A 20,602-nucleotide genomic window follows, 5' to 3' on the forward strand; every position below is an offset into this window, starting at 1 on the left:
ACCACTGCACTCCAGCCTGGGTGGCAGAGTAAACCCTTATCTGAGGAAAATAAACAAACAAACAAACAAATAAATAGAAATGTCAGCTGGGCTTTTTACCCCTGTCCAAACTGCTGCCTCCATTACTCAGAATCCTTGGGAATGAGGCCATTGTCTGAAAGGTCAACTCTTGGCCAACTATCCAACTGGAGAAGAATCACTAATCCAGGCTGAGTAGGAAAAAGGGATGAGGCTGAGGCTGAAAGCTATTGCATAAGTTGGAAGTAGGGGAGTTCTAGCATGTTCTTTTCCAGGGCCCTCTACAGGCATCCCTGGACACCTCAGGCTTCTCACTTGCATGCTGAAAATAGAATCACTCACTATTGCCATTCATGTATTTCATAGAGCCTCAGAACCAGAATCAGACTATAGGTAAGGCAGTGTCCAGCTGCTGTCTCCTCATTCATATTAAATGTTCAAAGGAGGAGGCAGCTGTGGGAGAGTCAAATCCACTCAGTGAGCAGCTGTATACAAAGACCCGGGCCAAGGCCAGGAAAAATCTGGGACCCCTCAGCTGTACACTATTCACAGGATGCACTGCTAGCTTATCCATGGACCCTGGCATCTAGCAGAAGGGTAGAACATGCACATACATTTCACATGCACATACATTTCACATGCACTCATGTGCCCACACGCATGCACACATCACTGGAAGAACTGCCTGATGGCACAGTCTGGGAGCTCTGAGAAGGAGGCAACAGTATGCACTGAGAATGCCAGGGAAGATTCCTGGAACCGTGGGCTTGGTAGGTAGGTGGATCCAGGCTAAGGAGCATAAAGAAGCTGTGTGCCATTTGGAGCGGCTGCTTTTCCTTCTCATTCATGTTTCAACTCAACTGTCACCTGGTATGGCCTTCCACTGCCTCCCTGGAAAACAAATCCCCTGTCACTTCCCATCTCATTACTGTTTTACTCTCTTCTGAGGACTGACCCCATTGGAAATTATCTATTTTCTATTTGTTTGTTGACTTGTTTGTTTATATGTTTACATGTTTATTGTAAATCTAATTCCATCGGGTTGTAAACCTCCATTCAGGCAGAGACTTTACTGTTTTGTTCATCTCTGTATTCCTGGGGCCTGGCACATTTCAAGTGTTTAACAGTTAGTTTTTGAGTGAATAAATGAATGAATGAGCTCATAAGTGGAAAGATCAAATAGAAACATACACAACTATACTGCCAACAGGAGACTTTTCTGTGCTCCCCTTGCTTTATTTGTGAGGGAGGCAGCCTTTTCTTTTGCTGATCTGAAAATCCCTCTTGAGACATGAAGCCCTACCCTCTGCCTGTGGGTCATGGCCTTAAGAACAGCTGTGACAGATCCACCTCTGGTCATCATTATGGCTGCATGCCCCAAACCAGCCAGCCTAGACAGACACCATAACACCCACTTCTACCTTTAGGTCTTCCCTCTACAGCCCAGATACCTGCTACAATAACCGATCAAGAACTTGGGGGTTTTTATTTCCTATTAGTGAGAATATTCTTTTGTGGAAATCCCGGAGACAATGCCATGAATTTGTCACTTTTATCCTGGCTGGAGCGGAGCTGGAGGCATTCAGACATATCAATATGCAACCATGAATATTAGGACATATATATTTAGCTGGGAAAATGCACAGGGGCTTCAGCCTCAGAATAAAACCCTTAGCCAGAGGGAGGACTTAGTGATCTAAGGAGTATTTTTTAAGCCGGAGTCTCTCTGGACCAAAGCGTAGAATTATTCCAAGGTAAATAAATCAGTCCTGTTCTTCTTCTAGGATCAGGTAGCTTTGAGAACTTTAGTGACCCCAGCAACCTTGGATAAACCACTGGAGCTGGACTGTAAATCTGAAAGGAATCCTTCTCTTTTGAAAAGAAAACCTGTGAAAGTGACGTTAATTGTCTCCTTCCTTAAAATAAAATTGTATTTAATTCTAAAAGGGCGTGTTTGTTGAAGAAGCTTTGAAGACAAAGGATGATAAAAAGAAAGAAGTGATCATCATTCTATAACCCAAACAGAAAAAAACACTATTAGCAGTTTCCTTTCTTCCTCTCTCTTTCCCACTCTGCTTCTTTCTTTCTCCCTTTATCCTTTTTTTCCTAGGGAGATACACATATATACACTTTTCTCCAAAATCATGTGGCCATATGTTTGGTATCCTATTCTCACACACTTACAAATGTACTGTGAACATTTAGTGATGTCTCTCTGTATTCTTTGAGAAATGTGGTTTTAAATGGCTTTACTACATTCATATTATTTTTGTTCCATGATATAACCGTCCTCTTTTGCTGGGCATTTGAGTTGTTTTAATCCCCTATCTTCTCATCTGTAAAACAGAGATGATAATGGGATGTACCTCACATGGCTGTTTGAGGATAAAATGAGATAACGCATGTGAACGGCTTGGCAGAGTGCCTGGCCATTTTACATGCTCAATAAATAAATATTAGATTTGCCTATTATCATCCATTTTGACCCACCTCAAAAATGCTGTAAAGATCACTCTTGTAGCTAAATTTTAATGTAAGTTTCTGAATGTTCCCTTAGAATAAATTCCTAGGAATAGAATATCTACATCCAAGGTTATAAACATTTTTTAAGGGTTTTGATATAGGGGTACTTGTTTCTTGTACCCTCTCCTCTTCATATGTACTTTAATCTTTTTCAATTTGATAGGCATGTTATTTGAATTTGAATATCTTTGTCTACTAGTAAAGTGGAATGTTTTTCATACGTTGATTAGCCGGTTGTGTTTTTTATTTGTAATTCATCAGCATCTGTGTTTTGTCCGGTTTTCTTCCTGCTAGGTGCTTACTTTTGTCCTAATTGATATTAATTTCTATATGGTCAGGACATTAACCTTGTGTGTGTGTGCATGCACGCGTGTGTTGGATACCATTTTCTAGTTTCGTTTGTTCTCCCTTAAACTTGATTAATGAACTCTCAACAAAGAGAACTACTTGCCTAATATTTATGTAGTCAAGCCTTACATTCTCTTAAATTGTATTTTTTTCTTCCTTTGCTTTTGATTTAGAAATCCCCTCTTTACCGAGAGATCAAGTAAGTATTTATCCTGGTTTTACCATTATTTTATTTTAATTACTTTGTACTTTTATCTTTTACACTTAACATTTCATCTTCATTTACACAGGGACTATGATGTAGTGATCAATTTTATCAGTTTCCAGCAATTAGCAAGTTACTTCAGCACAATAATCATCTATTCTTTACCCGATGTTGTGAAATAATACTTTATGTAGGTCTATTCTGGAGGTTTCTAGTACACTGCAGTGATATTTTCACATTTTTTTTTTTTGCAGTGCTAAAGATTTGTTTTGATTATTTTGGGATCACACTGAAATTTTTCTGAATGAGAAGAACCGTCCTCAACCACTGTTTTTTAACACTGAGTAGCTTTGGAAATTAACTTTTGCCACAGACTTGTGAAAATATTGCTTAATGAATTTCACTGAACAACATAATATACTGTGGTAAACTCATTTCTTTTTGTTTTAATTGTACTTTAGGTTCTGGGGTACATGTGCAGATCATGCAGGATTGTTGCATAGGTACACACATGGCAATGTGGTTTGCTGCCTCCATCCCCCAACCCGTCACCTACATCTGGCATTTCTCCCCATGTTATCCCTCCCCAACCTTTCCTCCCCCTGCTGTCCTTCCCTTGGCCCCTCCAACAGAACCCAGTGTGTGATGCTCCCCTCCCTGTGTCCCTGTGCTCTCATTGTTCAACACCAGCCCATTCACTTTTCCCCTATACCATGCTCTCTTAATTAATGCACCTTCAAAATATTTTTAATATCAAAAAATAAGGGCCTCCTTTATTCTATTGCTTCAATTTTTATTTGGATTTTTTTCATATTTATTTTTTCAGAATAACTTAAAATTTATTTTGCCATTTTTGAAAGAATCTATTTGAATGTTTATTAGAATTTTGTTTTATTTATGAATTAATTCAAAATAAATCAAATCTTTAAAAAGTTGAGACTTCCTATCAAGGAACATAGAGTATTTTGACATTAATTCACTTTCTTTTATGTCCTAGAGCAGTTTTAACTTTTCTGTGATATAAACTTTGACGGGTTCAATTCATCATTTAATTGAAAGTCTTTTAGTTTTAACAAGAGAGCTTAGCTCATTTATATCTGGTGTCGTGTCACAATAAAAAAGGTGTCTTTGTTATTTTAAGCTTTTGTTTTCATGCTCACTTGTTATTATTTTTGTTTTTATTGTGGTTGCTCTATGGAAATACATTTTCTCTGTTCCTTTTGCCTCAGGAATTTGGAGTTTGTATCCTGTTTTTGCGCTAAAAAGTTGTTTTTAAATTTAAAAATGACTATTCTCCCTACTTCACGTCAGAAACCTTTATCAATACTTAAGAAAGAGGAGAAATCTAGGAAACTTCTGCTTCCCTCCTATTACTCCCATTTCTCCTTTAAAAGAAGAAGAAATATAGGTTATTAGAGCTGGGTTGGCATTAACTTATTTTAAGGTTTTTAAAAAAATGTTGCAAATTATGAAACTCCATTAAAAATCATCATTTAGCCTTGATTCCATTGAATAGTTTATTCTACGGTTCTTTAAATTATGGTTTCTGCAGTATTAAATTCTATCTATAATTCATTTCTTAAGCATTAGGCTGTATCTTCAAGTGATTCTTTTTATTGCAACCCCATGGGAAGTGTACTCATAGCCCTTTCCTGTATGAGAAAACCTCCCTGCTGCCCTCACAGGAATGATAACCTGGAATGACAATCAGAATTCTCCATCATACTTTTCCTCTCGTATTGCTGCTTCTTGTCTGGTCTTTGCTTTTGTGGACAGTTCTAAAGCTGGTCTGATTTTCTTCCTTTGTAATAAACTTCTTTTATTTTCTTTTACGTTTGGGAAACCATTTTCCTTATCTCTGAAATTCAATCTTTTCCCTGAGTTGTTTTTAGTTGTCAGTCTGTTTTCCTTTCCTGTGGTGTAGCAAGTCATTTCAACCTGCAGAAACAGCAGAAAATGTGTTCCAATTGTTTTTTTTTAAAGATTAATTAATTCTCCTTCATTTGCTCTAGCTTCATCTACTCAACTTCCTGTATCTGTCGTGAATTTACTGGCCCTGTGACTTATGCTTCTTCTTTTCAAATCTCATTATTTTAATCTTTTATTTCTTTTCTTTCGAAATGAGGGAGAATTTCCCCCAACTTGCCTTCCACTTTGCTGCTGGTTTCCTGAAGAATCTAACTTGCTGTTCTTCGCCTTCATCGTAATCGCTAAATTAAGCAGGTGTGTTCCATTTTCATGCACTTTCTCAAAAAGAATAACATGTATTGGGCGCTTCTTGTGTGCCTGACATTGTGCCAAGTGCTGTTCACACATTGTTATCTTGTTTAAGCTTTGCAGTGCTCCATGAAGAAGGTGCTATTTTAAAGCCCCTATTTATGGAAGATTGACGGGCTCTAGAACTTGTCCAGGACCACAGAGCCAACGAGTGTGGAGGCAAAATTCAGCCCAGTCACCTCCCCCTCCCCCTGTGTCATCTCCTTGTCTAGTCTGTCCTAATTTGTCTTCTCTTCATACCTTCCTGGACGAGCTTCTGCTTTTGATTCATAGATGCAACGACATTCGGAATCTCATTGAGAGGACAATTAAAATTTGTCTAAAATTATCTCTTGCTTCTTTCAGTGACTTTACTATTTAGGGAGACATGTCACACAATGTCTCAGATGGTCCTCTTCTTTTGAACTTCAGTTTCTTTCCTCATGTCTGGTTATTTTCTCTCCTTTCACCCTGCCAGGGGAAAGTTCTAGCTGAGACCATCAGGGTGGGCCCTTGTTCAAATATGTCAGGTTCACACAAAGGGAAAAGAGGGAAGATGAGTTTCACTGGAAAAGTACTAGATGGTCCACACTCTGACTTGGCAGTTTGGGGTAGGAAGAAGGGAGACAGGGGAGGCAGATGCTGTGAGGGCCTTTGCCTAAGAGAGGTGACCTGGCTGTTTCTGCTGAGGCAGGAGGCAGTGGTTCTTTCTTCCCCTATCCCTGTCAGGAACTGGGGTCACTACGGCTCCCAGCCCAGCAAGACCCTGTGCCCTGGGGCACTTCCCTAAGCCCTGGCTGGATCCATCCATGCCCCTGGACATGCCCACACCATCTTTGCCTCTGGAATTTCCCTCTGAGCTATTGGGGGGCAGAGGTGATAATAGTGGAGTTCTGCCAGGATCTCTTTCTTTAACTTCATGGGAGCCTCCAAATCCATTTTCTATAGACTGGGTGCATGCCAGGCCGCCCCCGTCTCAAAATCACCCCAGCATATTCTTCCCCTTGCCCTTGTCAGGACTGGCCCCTTCCTGATATGCAGGTATTAGCTCAAAATTCACCTGGCCTAGAAGGCTTTCCTAACCACACTGGAGTAGCCTGCCTACCCACGTGTGTTCCCCATCACATCTCACAGCACCGCTCATTCTGAACTATCTTGTTTATGTACTTGTGTATTAGTCTTCTGCCTGTCTCTCCAAATGAGAACAAAATCTTCATGAGAACAGGGATCTTCTCCTTCCTATTCTCTTCTGTGGATCCCCAATACTGACAGCAGTGCTTGGCACATAGACAGGGTTCATTAAAGAGTGGGTGAATGAACAAATAGATGTAGCCCATTCTTTTGCAAAAACAGTTTGCCATCCTTCCCTCTGAACTAGTCTGCCTCCACCTTTCAAAAATGCCCTAACATTCCTATCAGCTTTGCCCACCTTACAGCACCAGGGTACCCCCTCCCTTGTTATATTCCACCAGTAGTTTTAACCTGACCAGGGTGGAGGGCTGGAGATGAGGTAGGTGGAATCTGTAATGAGAGCTCTGGCTTTCCTGGAAGTTCAAATTGAATTTAAATCAAACCCTTCCTCTCTATGCCTGGCCTCACAGGTCATGTTCAAGAAGTCAGTGAGATCTTTGGGGAGATGGATGAAGCACAGTTCTGCCTGGAATGACACCTGGTGGGCCAGGTGACTTCTAAGAAAGCCCTCCATACTCAGGCTCCCTGTTACTACTCTCCAGTTGGGAGAGTCCCAGCGGCCTTGAGGAAACCAAATGTCATCAGAGTGTGACATCCCATCAGATGCAGCCAGTATGCAGGTCACCCATGAGAAGTTGACAATCCCCTCTGCTCCACACCCTTCCCAAATTAAAACCTACCCTCCATTCCCTGAAGTCACCTGAATTAGAGTCCTTTGAGCAAGTATCTTAGGGAGGCTCAAGCTTAGATGCAGGGTCTCTGCTCTACCTGGTATGTGTAGAGTGGAGCTGGGCACACTTGTGTGTAGCCCAAATAACAAATTCACAGATTAACGAACTCTGAGCCAGAGGGACCTTGCCCATCTTGTCCAGGCTCCTCACTTTATAGATGAGACAGCTCCAGCCAATAGAGGCCTCACTTTATAGATGAGAAAGCTCCAGCCAAGAGAGGTAAAGAGACTTCCCTTAAGGTTGTATGATGAGCAAACGGCAGAATCTCCACACATCTTTAGACTCCTGATTCTAGTCTAGGACATTCTGTCTCAACTGTGCCTCAGTTTCCCCAAGGATGCAGGATTCTAAACTAGGTAGAATGGAAAGCAGTAATTGTCTGTTGTCTCCACCCCTCCAGCTTTGCTTCCCAGAAAATTCATTCCCCAGGAAGCAAGTGGGTCATAGTAACCCTATGCTGCCCTTCTCCAAGAACAGAATCCCTTGCAAGAAGGGTGAGAAATCTGCCCTGACATGACGGGATGTTGTGGGGGAGGGGACACTGGTTGTCACTTAAAGCCTGCTGTTTCCGAGTGGCCTCTCCTGTGAGGGGCTGACTCACCAATGCGGGGAGCTTTGGACTCAGTCTGGGCAAAGCTTGATTAGCTCAGTGTTCTGACTCATGCAGTGATGTCAGGACCATCGCAGGGCACAGCATCGGGCACTCCAGAGAAGAAAAATGGCCACAATTACCAGCTGGAGAGGAATATTTCAAACACCTTAAGTCGATAAGGCTTAAAACTAGGGACTGTTTCTCCTCCTTTCTCAAGGCAGAAACTGTCATGAAAAACCCCAGTGCTATAAAGTGCATCCTCTTTCAGGAGCAAGTCCAATAGGATCTCAGGAGATGAGCCCTGGGAGGAGCCCCCCGTTAGGAAGCTTTGCATTTTAAGCAGGGCTGACTTCATATGCCACGGTTGGCAAGGCCCATCCGAGGAGAGCAAGCTACCCATTAGTCTCTATCACAACGTTTCATTTGAGGGTGTGCTAAGGAAAACCACCTGATTGGCAAATAGTAAACTCACTTAATAGCCTCTCTCCCTGCCAGACACAGATTAAAAGTGAGATTTTTTTGCCTAAATTACATTTTATTTTCTCACCAGCTGCTAACTCTCTGAGACAGATTGGGAGATAAATTATCACAGCAGTGAATGAATCTAATTTTTCAATATAATTCACGGTAATTCTATATTTTCCACACAAGATGGAAATAGCACGGGCTCTTTGCCAAGAGCCAAACTTTCAGAAAAACACAATATCCTGGCCTCCCAGAAGTCTATGAGTCTGGAAGGTACAGAATGAGGAGCTGACAGAGAGAAATCTTGTCGCCTTGAGCAAGGGACAGGGGCAGGGATAAGAAAAGGGGTTGGAGGGAGCAGGAGGGAGGATGGCAGAAGGAACAGGCCAGGAGATAGAATGGACGCAGATGCCACCACCCCTTCCTGGGCTCACAGCAATTCAGCTCCAGTCTTGTCTTCACCTGCAGCATTCCTGGCTTGTCCCTTCTTTCTGGAATGTTCTTCTCCTGGCTCTTCACATAGTTCCTTCCTGTTCTTCATTCAAGTTATAACTCAGATGTTCCCTCCCAGAGAGGTCATCTTTGACCACTCAGTAGGAACTAGCCCCTCCTAGTCAGCTCCTTTCCCATGACCCCATTTTGTGTCCACTGTCTGAGATACTGATTTGATTTTTCTTTGTTTAGGTCTGTGCCTCTCTATCGGATGTCATCTGATGTGAGGAGGGGCCTTCTTGGTCTTGTTCAGTGTCTGGCATAAAGCAGGTATTCCATAAATATTTGTGGACTCTGTGAAATATTAACTGGAAAGGAAAGGAGAAGTCTCCAATTTATTGCAAATGCCTCTTCAGGTGCTTAGTCCCAATAGAATGTTGAGGGTGTCATGCAGCAATTTGTTATTGTTAGTGGGTTATTGATGGGAATTTGGGGAAGGGAATGGATAGAGCAGCCCGTGATAAGGCAACCTGGCTTGGCCGTGAGCATGACTTCGCCTTGTGTCAGTGAATAATCTCTCAAGGCTCATTTTTCTTCCACAGAGCCTTCCCCTGCCAATATTTCAGGAGAAATTAAAAATGGTAACTATGAGGCAGGTTGTTTACTAACGAGTCTTTCCCAACTGGAATCAGACTGAACACAGCTAGGGCTGGCCTGGTGCTGCCTGACCTGCCTTCCCGTTGCTCCCAGTGACCTCATGAATAGGCCTGCACAGAGTGTCTGACTGGGCAGCTCAGGCCCCAGCAACCCATCCAAATGAACTGAAATAATTGAAAGAAGTGGCATCTGCCATACGGGAAGAATGTGGCCTCGCTGTTTGCTTTAAAGAGGCTGAGACCAGATCTCGCTTGGATCTGCAGGGAATATAAATGATGCAATTAATTCCCTATAATTTACAAGTCGTCATTTGCACAGAGCTCTGTGAGAAAGGATTTGGAAACAGTATATTGAATGCTGTGGGCTCATGTGAGAGAATCATCCTCTCCACCTATGGAAAACCAGCTCAGTGTGGAGGGTTCAGCCTGAATGCCACTGTGCAAAGCTTTCCTTGAATGACCCTCCTGCACCCCAGTTTATTTTGTCCCTCTAGGTCATTTTTCCTGCATTTACTCCTCACTTCATTTCTCCTTTGAATTATGGTTGTTTTCACCTCTTTCAAATATTGAGAACTCCCTGAGGGGTGAAACCATGTATAAAACATCTGAATATCCTCCTTCCCCTCCAGCACCTTTACTGTTTCTTGCCCATCCTGTGTAATCAATAAATATGTACCGTATGGCATTGCACTGATAACAAGGCTGGCTACCCATTCTCTGTCAATGCCAGCCAAGGACCACACATATAAGAAAAAGGGTCCTAGATGGATTCAGTGAGCCTGATTAGGTGGACAGACAGAGGGAAGGTTTTTGTTTGTTTTTTGTTGTTGTTCAGCACCGTGGACAGAGCCTCTCTTTCCAGGCTGGTTCCCCCTCCCCATTGCATTTTAGGTTTTGGGGTACATGTGAAGAACATGCAAGATTGTTGCATAGGTACACATGTGGCAGTGTGATTTGCTGCCTTCCTCCCCTTCACCTATATTGGAGTCTTGCTCTGTCTTGACCAGACTGGAGTGCATGGTGCAATCTTGATTGTCCTGTTGCAGCCTCCCGAGTAGCTGGGACTACGAGCGTATGCCACCATGCCTGGTGAATGTTTATAACTTTAGTAGAGATGGGGTTTCACTGTGTTGGCCAGGCTGATCTTGAACTCCTGACCTCAGGTGATTCATCCACCTTGGTCTCCCAAAGTGCTGGGATTACACGCATGAGCCAGCACGCCTGGCCAAGAAGGTTTATTTGCTTTCTTTGTGGTAGAAGTTTTGCATTTTGGCCCCACATAGATCATAATATCTCAATGTTCAGCTAAGGCTCCCCCACTTCCCTCCTCTCAGTTCATCTGTTTCAAATGAGGATGACTCTACCCCTGGTCCTAAGGGCAGCATACATGACTAGAGGAGTCGAGGCAGTCAAGGAAATGTTCAACCCCACTTATAACCCAAAAATAGAAAATTAAAACAATGAGATAACATGGTTTCCCTATCAGCCTAGCAAAGATTAAACACAAAGATAATACTCTGTGGTGAGTAGATAGTTCTTAATATGGGTGCTGCGGGGTATTCATAAACTGCTAGTAGGAGGATAACTTGATGAATGATTAATAAATGCATATTAAAATCCTTAGGAGCATGCAAACCTTTCATATGCATGTAGGAAAGTGTTCTTAAGAAATTGCATTGATGACAAGGCCAGGTATAAATAGTCTTGTTTACTTAAGTAAGACTGTGTACATCTAGGTAACAGAATAAACATTGCAGTAAATGTTAATAAAACAATAAAAAATTGAAAATAGCTTAAATGTCCAGTAGAAGAGAATGAGTTAAGTAAATTTTGGTGTATCCCATAATCAAATATTATGTATTTATTAAAATTCTTTTAGAATAAAATTTACTTAAATAGAAAAATTTTATAATAAGTGATAAAGCAGGCTAGTAAATAAAATATTTTACATATATTAAAATTGAGAAATATATACAACTGGTAATAGAAGTTTTCATTCTGAATAAAGTCTGTTGAAATTTTCTTCTTTTGTATTTTGCTCAACTGACTCCTTTTTCTAAATTGTCCTATATTTGATGCTACTCCCCACCCCTCATGGCTACCAGCTTGGTTCCAGCTGCCACATATCCAGAAACACCGATCAGAATAAATGTCAAAAAACTATACCTAGGCATATTATATTTAAACTCAGAAAACCAAAGACATAGAGAAAATCTTGAAAGAAGCCAGAGGAAGGGAGTGTGAGGGGAGAAACATCTTACTTATAGAGGAAAAAAGGTAAGAATTACATAGGACTTCTTTTAAAAAAACATGCAAGTAAGAAGTTCATGGAGTGAGATATTTAAAGCATTAAAAAATAAGAAAAATTAAAAAAAACCCATCAACCTAGAATTCTGTATCCAGCAAAAATATCCGTCAAAAGTGAAGGAGAAATAGACTTTCTTAGATAAACACAAACTGAAGGAATTTGTTGCCAATAGACTTGCACTGTAAGAAATGTTAGAAGTTCTTCAGAAAGGAGGAAAATGGTATAGGTTGGAAACTCCTATCTACATAGAGAAAAATGTTACAAAAGGAACAAATGGAGGCAACATAAAATGTGTTATTTTCCGTATTCTTAACTGATCTAATAACTCTTTGCTCAAAACAATGATAGCAACAATGTGTTGGGTGATTATTATAGCTTGTGAATAAGAAAAAGAATTATAACGTCATAAGGGACAGGAAGGAGGAAACTGGAATAGTCTGTTATAAGGTACCTATACTACCTGTAAAGTGGTATAGTGTTATTTGAAAGTGGACTTAGATATACTGCAACTCTAGGACAATCACTAGATAAATTTTAAAAAGAAGCATTACTGACACAGTAAGAGAGGAGAGAAAATGGAATTACATAAAATGCCTAATTACATAAAATGCCTAATTATTGAGCTGGTCATAAGAAAAAAGATAGAAAGATTTTTTTTAAAGAAACCAGGAACAAGCACAGTGAATAGAAAACAGAAACAAATATGGTTGATATTGATTAAACTGTATCAATAATCCTGTTGCCTTTTTAAAACCCTACTTGAAATATAAAGACACAGATAGATTAAAAGTAAAGGGTGGACTTCTGATTTCCAGTCCAGCATGTAAGGAGCTTAGAAGTCACCACTCCCATCCTCACAACAAGATAAAAGCTGAACAGAAAATCGAAAAGTCTTCATAGATCTGTCAGAGAATTGAGGTCACAGAGAAAACTGTTGCCCCCAGAATTGGAGATGCAGGCAAATACAAAACATCACAGCTTACCAGAGCAGAAGTTCAGGAACAGATGCCTGCTGCTGGACCCAGAAGTACGGTGGGAGAACTTATGCTGTAACGGATGAATTGCTGAAGCCTCAGTGTGGACAAGCTTGAGAGTTAAAAACTCCAGGGAGGCCAGTCTTAGGGAGGCTCCCACATCTACGTGGGTTTTAACTCCAGCAGTCCCAACAGATTCTCAGGGAGTTACCGTGAGAAAACTCTCCTGCTTAGGACAAGAGCACAGGGAAAGAAATCATTTGAAATATGCCCAGAGCATTCCTTTTTCTTTAATGAATGTCATCATCAAAGGAAACTATTTTACTAGAGCCTTACTGACCTGGGGAAAGGAAATACCCAATTTCAACTCCCTGTAGCATTCCTGTCTCTTATCTAAGGGGTGAGAGTAGAGAAGTGAGAAGTACTTGTGAAGGTCCCAGCCCAGGGCACAGGTTCACTAAAAGACTGATACCTAATCATAGGACTATTGAATACTTTCCCTACCCCTACCTCTCACTGCCACATCAGCAGGGCCTCTATATACACTCCAAGGGGATTACAGTATGAAGAATTACATTGTCTCAGTTCTTATTAAAGAAAAATTCTCTAGGGAAAGCCCAAGATAACAAGAGAGACAAAAACAAGTACCAGAAGAAATTTTAGCCTCCGACACCTATAGGTACAACAAAGAATAAACAGCACAACTCTTGCCCAGATAAACACGAAACCTCACACCAAAGGCCTATTTGCCTCATTTCCTTTTTAGGCAGTACATCATGTCTGCTTTCAACAATAAATTACAAGGCATATCAAGGAGCAAGAATCAAAGTTTGAAAAGACAGAGCAAGTGTCAAAACTAGACTCAAATAGGGCAGAGACTTTGGAATTATCAGACCAGTAATTTAAAATAATGAAATAAATATGCTAAAAGCTCTCATGGGAAAAGTGGACATCCTGAAAAAATAAATGAGTAATATAATCAAAGAGATGGCAGCTCTAAGAAAGAATCACAGGAAATGCCAAATATATATATTTTTTAAAACCCCTAACAAAAATGAAGAAGGCCTTCAATGGGGTCATTAATAGACTGGACACAGCTGAAAAAAAAATCAGTGAGCTTGAAGGTCGATAAAAACTACTACTCATAAAAAATGCAAAGAGAATGTTCTGCACATGTACCCCAAAACCTAAAATGCAATAAAAATTTTAAAAAAATGCAAAGAGAAAAAAAGAATTAAATAAATGGAACAGAACACCCAAGAACTATGAAACAATTGCAAAAGATATAAAATACATGCAATGGGAATATGAGAAGGAGTAGAAAGGGAAAAAGGAAGAGAAGAAATATTTGAAGTAATAATGACTGAAAAATTTTTTAAATGAATGACAGATATTGACAGACCCGTAGAATGACAACCACCATAGACACAAGGAGCACAGAGAATAACAAAAAGGATAAACCCCCCCCGCCACAAAAAAATTCTGTACCTAGGCATATCATGTTCAAACTGCAAAAATCAAAAACAAAGAAAATATTGAAAGAAGGCAAAGAAAAAAATAAAATTAATAAAAATAGAAACCATACTAACACAAATCAAAAAGAAGCTGGGATAGCTACATTAATTTCAGACAAAGCTGACTTCAGAAGGAACATTGTCAAAAGCATTACTTAATGATAAGAGGTCTATCTTCCAAGAAGACACAACAATCCTTAATGTGTATGTGCCTAACAAGAGAGCATCAAAATGCAGAGCCAAAACCTAGTAGAAATGCAAGGAGAAATAGACAAGGCCATTATTAGTCAGCACACCTTTATCAATAATTGACAGATCTTGCAGGCAGAAAATCAGTAAAAATAGTTGAACTGAACAGAACCATCAGTAAACTGATTTAATTGATGTCTACAGAATACTTCATCAAACAACAGCAGAATATATGTTATTCTTAAGCTCATATGGAACAGTTACCACAAAAGCATGCTGGACTCTTAAATATACCTCAACAAATTTAAAGGACTAAAAATGACAGAAATATCCTGAGAACACAGTGAAACTAAACTAGAAATCAATACCAAAAAGATAGCTGGAAAATCCCAATATATTTGGAGGTTAAATAACATAATTCCAAATAACACATGACTCAAAGAAGAAAACTTAAAGATATTGTGAGGTATGCTGGGCACAGTGGCTCATGCCTATAATCCCAGCACATTGGGGGACTGAGGCAGGAGGATCATTTGAGCCCGGGGGTTTGAGACCAATCTGGGCCATATAGTGACACCCTGTCTCTACCAAAAAATAAAAATAAAAACTAGCTGGGCATGGCAGCATGTGCCTGTAGTCCCAACATGGCTGTTCTGAGATGGGAGGATTGCTTAAACCAGGGCGGCTGCAGTGAGCCATGATTTTACCACAGCACTACAGTCTGGGTAATAAAGTGAAACCCTGTCTCAAAAAAAAAGACGAAAATGAAAAAAGATACTGTGAACTAAATTAAACTGAAAATATAACTTATAAAAATTTGTAACTTACAGTGAAAACTATGCTTAAAGGAAAATTTATTATATCACGTGCATATATTAGAAAAGAAGAAATATCTAAAATCAATAATCTAAGCCTCCACCTTCAACCTTAGGAAATTAGAGAGAGAAAAGCGATATAAAGCTAAAGCAAGCAGAAGAAGACAAACAATAAAAATTAAAGCAGTTACCAATGAAATTGAAAACAGAACACACTCTATTTTGTGGAAAAAGAAAATCAACAAAACCAAAAGCTGGTTCATTGAAAAAGAGAAAAGACACAAATTACTAATATTAGAAATGAAAGAGGGGCCATCAGCACTGATGCAATGGGCATTAAAACGGTAATAAAGGAATACTATAACCAACTCTATGCCCACAATTTGATAACTTAGATAAAATGGAGCAATTCCTTGGAAAGACTCAATTTACCAAAACTCACACAGAATAAATAATCTTGATAGTGTTCATCGATGTATTAAAGAAATTTGATCAAATATTAATAACCTCCAGAAAAGAAAACATCAGGCCCAGATGGTTTCACTGGTGAATTACGACAAATATTTAAAGAACAACTGATACCAATCCCTACAATCTTTTCTAGAAAATACAAGCAGAGGGTATACTTCCTGACTTGTTTCACAAGGATAATATTATCCTATTACCAAAATCAGATAGAGACATTACAAGAAAGAAAAACCATAGACCAGTGTCTCTCATAAACATAAATTCAAAAATCCTTAACCAAATATTGGCAAGTCAAATTCAATAATGTATCAAAAGAACTGCATATCACAACCAAGTGGGATTTACCTTAGATGTGTAAGACTTGTTCAAAACATAATAGATGTAAACAATCACATCAATGGGTTGAAGAAGAAAAATCACGTGATCAAATAAATAGATGCCAAAAAGTATTCGACAAAATCCAACACTCATGATAAAAACTCAGAAACCTAGGAATAAGAAGAAACTTCAATTTAATAAAGAACCTCGCAAAAAAACTAGAGTTAACAACAACACACTTCATGGTGAGAAACGAAATGCTTTTTCTTTTTCTTTTTTTTTTTTTTTTTTTTTGAGATGGAGTCTCCTTCTGTTGTCAGGCTGGAGTGCAGGGGTGCAATCTTGGCTCACTGCAACCTCCACCTTCCAGGTTCAAGCAATTCTCCTGCCTCTCAGCCTCCTGAGTAGCTGGGACTACAGGTGTGCACCACTGCACCCAGCTAATTTTTGTATTTTTAGTAGAGATGGGGTTTCACCTTTAAGATAAAAAATAAGTTAAGAATTTCCTCTCCTGTCACCCGGATTCAACACCATACTGAAATTTCTAGCTAATGAAATAAGACAATAAAATGAAAAACATGCTTACAGATTAGGAAGGAAGAAAGAAAACTGCCTTTGTTCACAGATAGCGTGATTGTCTATGTAGACAATCCCAAAGGATCAACAACAACAACGAAAACTGTTGGAACTAATAAGCAATTATAGCAAGGTTTCATAAAAGGTTAACATACAAAGTGAAATTACTGTAATATATGCTAGCAAAGAGCAATTGGAATTTGAAATGTAAAACAATACTATTTATAGCAGCCCTCCCACACATTAAATACTTAATAAATCTAACAAAATAGGTACAAGATCTATATGAGCAAACTATAAAACTCCGATACTGTTGAATTTTATTTGCTAATATTTTTTAAGAATTTTATGTCTATATTCACGAGGGATATTGGTTTGTGTTTTTTTTTTAATTTATTACTATTTTTTCTAGAGACAGGGTCTCCCTATGTTGCCCCAATTGGATTGCCATGGTGCAATCTGCCACTTACTGCAGCCTCAAACTCCTGGACTCAAGTGATCCCTACCACCTTAGCCTCCGTAAAAGAATCTGGCTATTTATTATTATTATTATTATTTATGGAGACAGACTCTCACTATGTTGTCCAGGATGGTCTCAAACTCCTGATCTGGCCTCTCAAAGTGCTAGGATTGCAGAAATGAGCCTCCATCCCCAGCCCAGTTTTCTTTTTTATGCCTTTTTCTAGTTTTGGTATCAAGGTAACACCAGCTTCATGAAATGAATTGAAAAGTGTTATCTCTTCCCTTGTTTTCTGCAAGAAATTGTGTAGAATTGGTGTTATTCTTTGAATATTTAGTAAGATTTCCAATGAAGCTATCTAGGCCTAAAAATATGTTTTGGCAGTTTTGGAATTAATAATTTAGGTATAGGTCTATTCAAGTTATCCATCTCACCTTAAGTAAGTTATGGTAGTTTGTGTTTTTTGTTTGTTTGTTTTTGTTTCTGTTTTTTTTTTTTTGAGACTGAGTTTCACTCTTACTGCCCAAACTGGAGTGCAATGGCACGATCTTGGCTCACTGCAACCTACACCTCCTGGGTTCAAGCTATTCTCCTGCCTCAGCCTCCTGAGTACCTTGGATTACAGGCATGTGTCACCAAGCCTGGCTAATTTTTTGTTTTGTTTTATTTTGTTTTTCAGTAGAGATGGGGTTTTTCCATGTTGGTCAAGCTAGTCTTGAACTCCCAACCTCAGGTGATCCACCTGCTTCAGCCTCCCAACGTGCTGAGATTACAGGTGTGAGCCACCACGCCTGGCCTAGCTTGTGTTTTTCAAGAATTGGTTCATTTTATCTGAATTATCAAATGTTTATGAATAATATTCACAGTACTGTTCATAGTGTTATTCTTCTTTTGATATCTGAAGAGTAGTGACATTCCCTCTCCTTCCTGATATTAGCACTCTGTGTCTTGGCTTCTTTTATCAGTCTTGTTAGTGGTCTGTCAATTTTATTGATATTTGCCAAAAAACAGCATTTTCTTCCATTGATTTTCTCTATTCTTTTTCTCTTTTTGACTTGATTGATTTCTGTTCTTTATTATGTTCTTCCTTCTTCTTGCTTTGGGCTCATTTTGCATTTTTTACCCTGGGTTGTTGAAAAAAAAGCTTAGATTAATGATTTAAAACTTTTCCTCTTATCTAATGTGTACATTTAGTACTATAAATATTCCTCTAATCACTTATTTATCTGTGACCTACAAATTTTTATATGTTATATTTTCATTTCTGTTTAGTTTATTGTTTTCAATTTTTTTCCTTGAGTTTCCTTTTTGACCTATGAATTGCTAGTAGTATATTGTTTGGCTTCCATGTTTGGATAGTTTTCTGTTGTCTTTCTGTTAATGATGTATAGCTTGAGTCTATTGTGGTTGGAAAACACACTGTATGATTTCAATTGTTTTAAATTTGTTGAAGTTTGTTTTATGACCCACAATATGGTATATCTTGTTATCTGTGGATGTTTCAAAAGAATTTGTATTGTGCTGTTGTTGGAGGGAATGTTCTATAAATAATTAGATACTATTGTTTGATAATATTATTGAGTTATTCTCTATTCTTGTTTATTTTCTATCTAGTTGTCTTATCAATTATTAAAAGAAGAATGCTGAAGACCCAGCTACAATTATCAATTTGTTTATTTTCCATTTCAGTTATATTAGCTTTTCCTTCACATATCTTTACAGTTCCTCTGTTTCATGCCTATGTATTTATGATTTTTTATGTCTTCTTAGTGGATTTGACTCTTTTATCATTACATAATGTCCATTTTCAGCTCTGGTAATCTTATTTGCTCTGAATCTACTCTATATGATATCAATATAACCACTCCTTCTTTAATGTAATACATGATGTATCATTGTCTATTTCTTTTACTTTCAACGTGCCTGTATTGTTATATTTGAATGAGTTTCTTGTAGACAGCATATAATTAGATCATACTTTTAATTCCACTCTGCCAATTTTCTCTTTTATTTGGTAAACTTAGACCATTTTCATTAAATAATATTATTGATATTTCAGGGCCTAGGTCTGCCATTTTATTTTTTGTTTTGTACTGTTCTGTTTTTTGTTCTTTTTCTTTTCACTGCCTTCCCATTGGCTACTTGAATTTTTTAGAATTATATTTTGATTTATTTATGTAGTTTTTATTTGTGTATAACTCTTTGTATAGGCTTTTTAGTTGTCACTCTAGGTATTAAATTATATATACATCACTTACCATATTCTACTGGTGTCATCATTTCATCAGTTTAAGTGAAATATAGGAGTCTTACTTCTCTTTATGGCCCTTGCTTCTCTCTCATTTGTAATACAAATTGTCTTAAATATTCCTTCTATGTACATTTAGAACCACATCAGACACTGTTATAATTTTTTGCTTCAACTGTCAAATATAATTTTAGAAAGTCAAGAATAGAAGAAAAATGTATTTAACTTGCCCTTTTCTTGTACTACATTCTTGCTTCCTTCTGGATGTTCCAAATTTCCTTCTTTTATCAGTTCCTTTCTGTTTAGAGAACCTCCTTGAGCAATCCTTTTAAGACATGTCTGCTGGTAACATACTGTCATAGTTTTCCTTCATCTGAATATTTCTTAACTTCTCTTTCATTCCCAAAAATCGGTTTCACTGTCTATTCTGGGTTGACAGTTCTTTTCTTTCAGCACTTGAAAAATGCTATGCCACTTTCTTCTGGCCTCCCTTGTTTCTGCTGAGAAACTTGTAGTCATTCGAATTGTCTTTCCCTTATAGATAAGGTATCATTTCTCTTCAATGCTTTCAAGACTTTTTTTAATGGTTTCAAGTTTGTTTGTTTGTTTGATTCTCATTTTTAGAACTTTGACTATGATATCTTACTATGGAATTATCTGGGTTTATTTTGTTTGGGGTTTGCTCAGCTTCTTGAATCTGATGTTTATGGTTTTTGCCAAATTTGGGAAGTTTTCAACCATTATTTCTTTTAGTACTTGTCACTCCCACCTTTTCTCACCTCTCCTTCCAACATTCCTACAACATGAATATTATAGTTACACAGGTCCCTGAGGCTCTTCTTATTTATTTTTAATCTACTTTCTCTCTGTTGTTCAGATTGGGTAATATTTGTAATCATCTTTCAGATCACTGATTTCTTCCTTTGCCCCCGCTTCATTCTGCTGTTGACCGCATCAATAAGTATTTAATTTCAGTTTTTCTGTGTTTTAGTACTACTATTTGGTTCTACTTTATATCTTCTATTTCTTAGCTGAGAATTTCTATTTTTCATTTGTTTGAAGTGCATATATGATCACTCTTTGGAGCATTTTTTAGGATGGCTGCTTTAACATTTTTGTCAGATGATTCTAACCTCTCTGTCATGTCAGTATTAGCATGTATTGATTGTCGTTTTTTATTCAGTTTGAACTTTTCCTGGTTTGTAATATGACAAGTAATTTTCTCTTGAAACATTTTGGGTATTATACTATGAATCCTATTTAAATCTCTTTTAGCTGGCTTCTTCTGACACTTGTCTGCCAGTAGAAAGGGGTT

Source organism: Callithrix jacchus, chromosome 7 (assembly GCF_049354715.1).
Source record: "Callithrix jacchus isolate 240 chromosome 7, calJac240_pri, whole genome shotgun sequence".
Classification (NCBI taxonomy): Eukaryota; Metazoa; Chordata; class Mammalia; order Primates; family Cebidae; genus Callithrix; species Callithrix jacchus.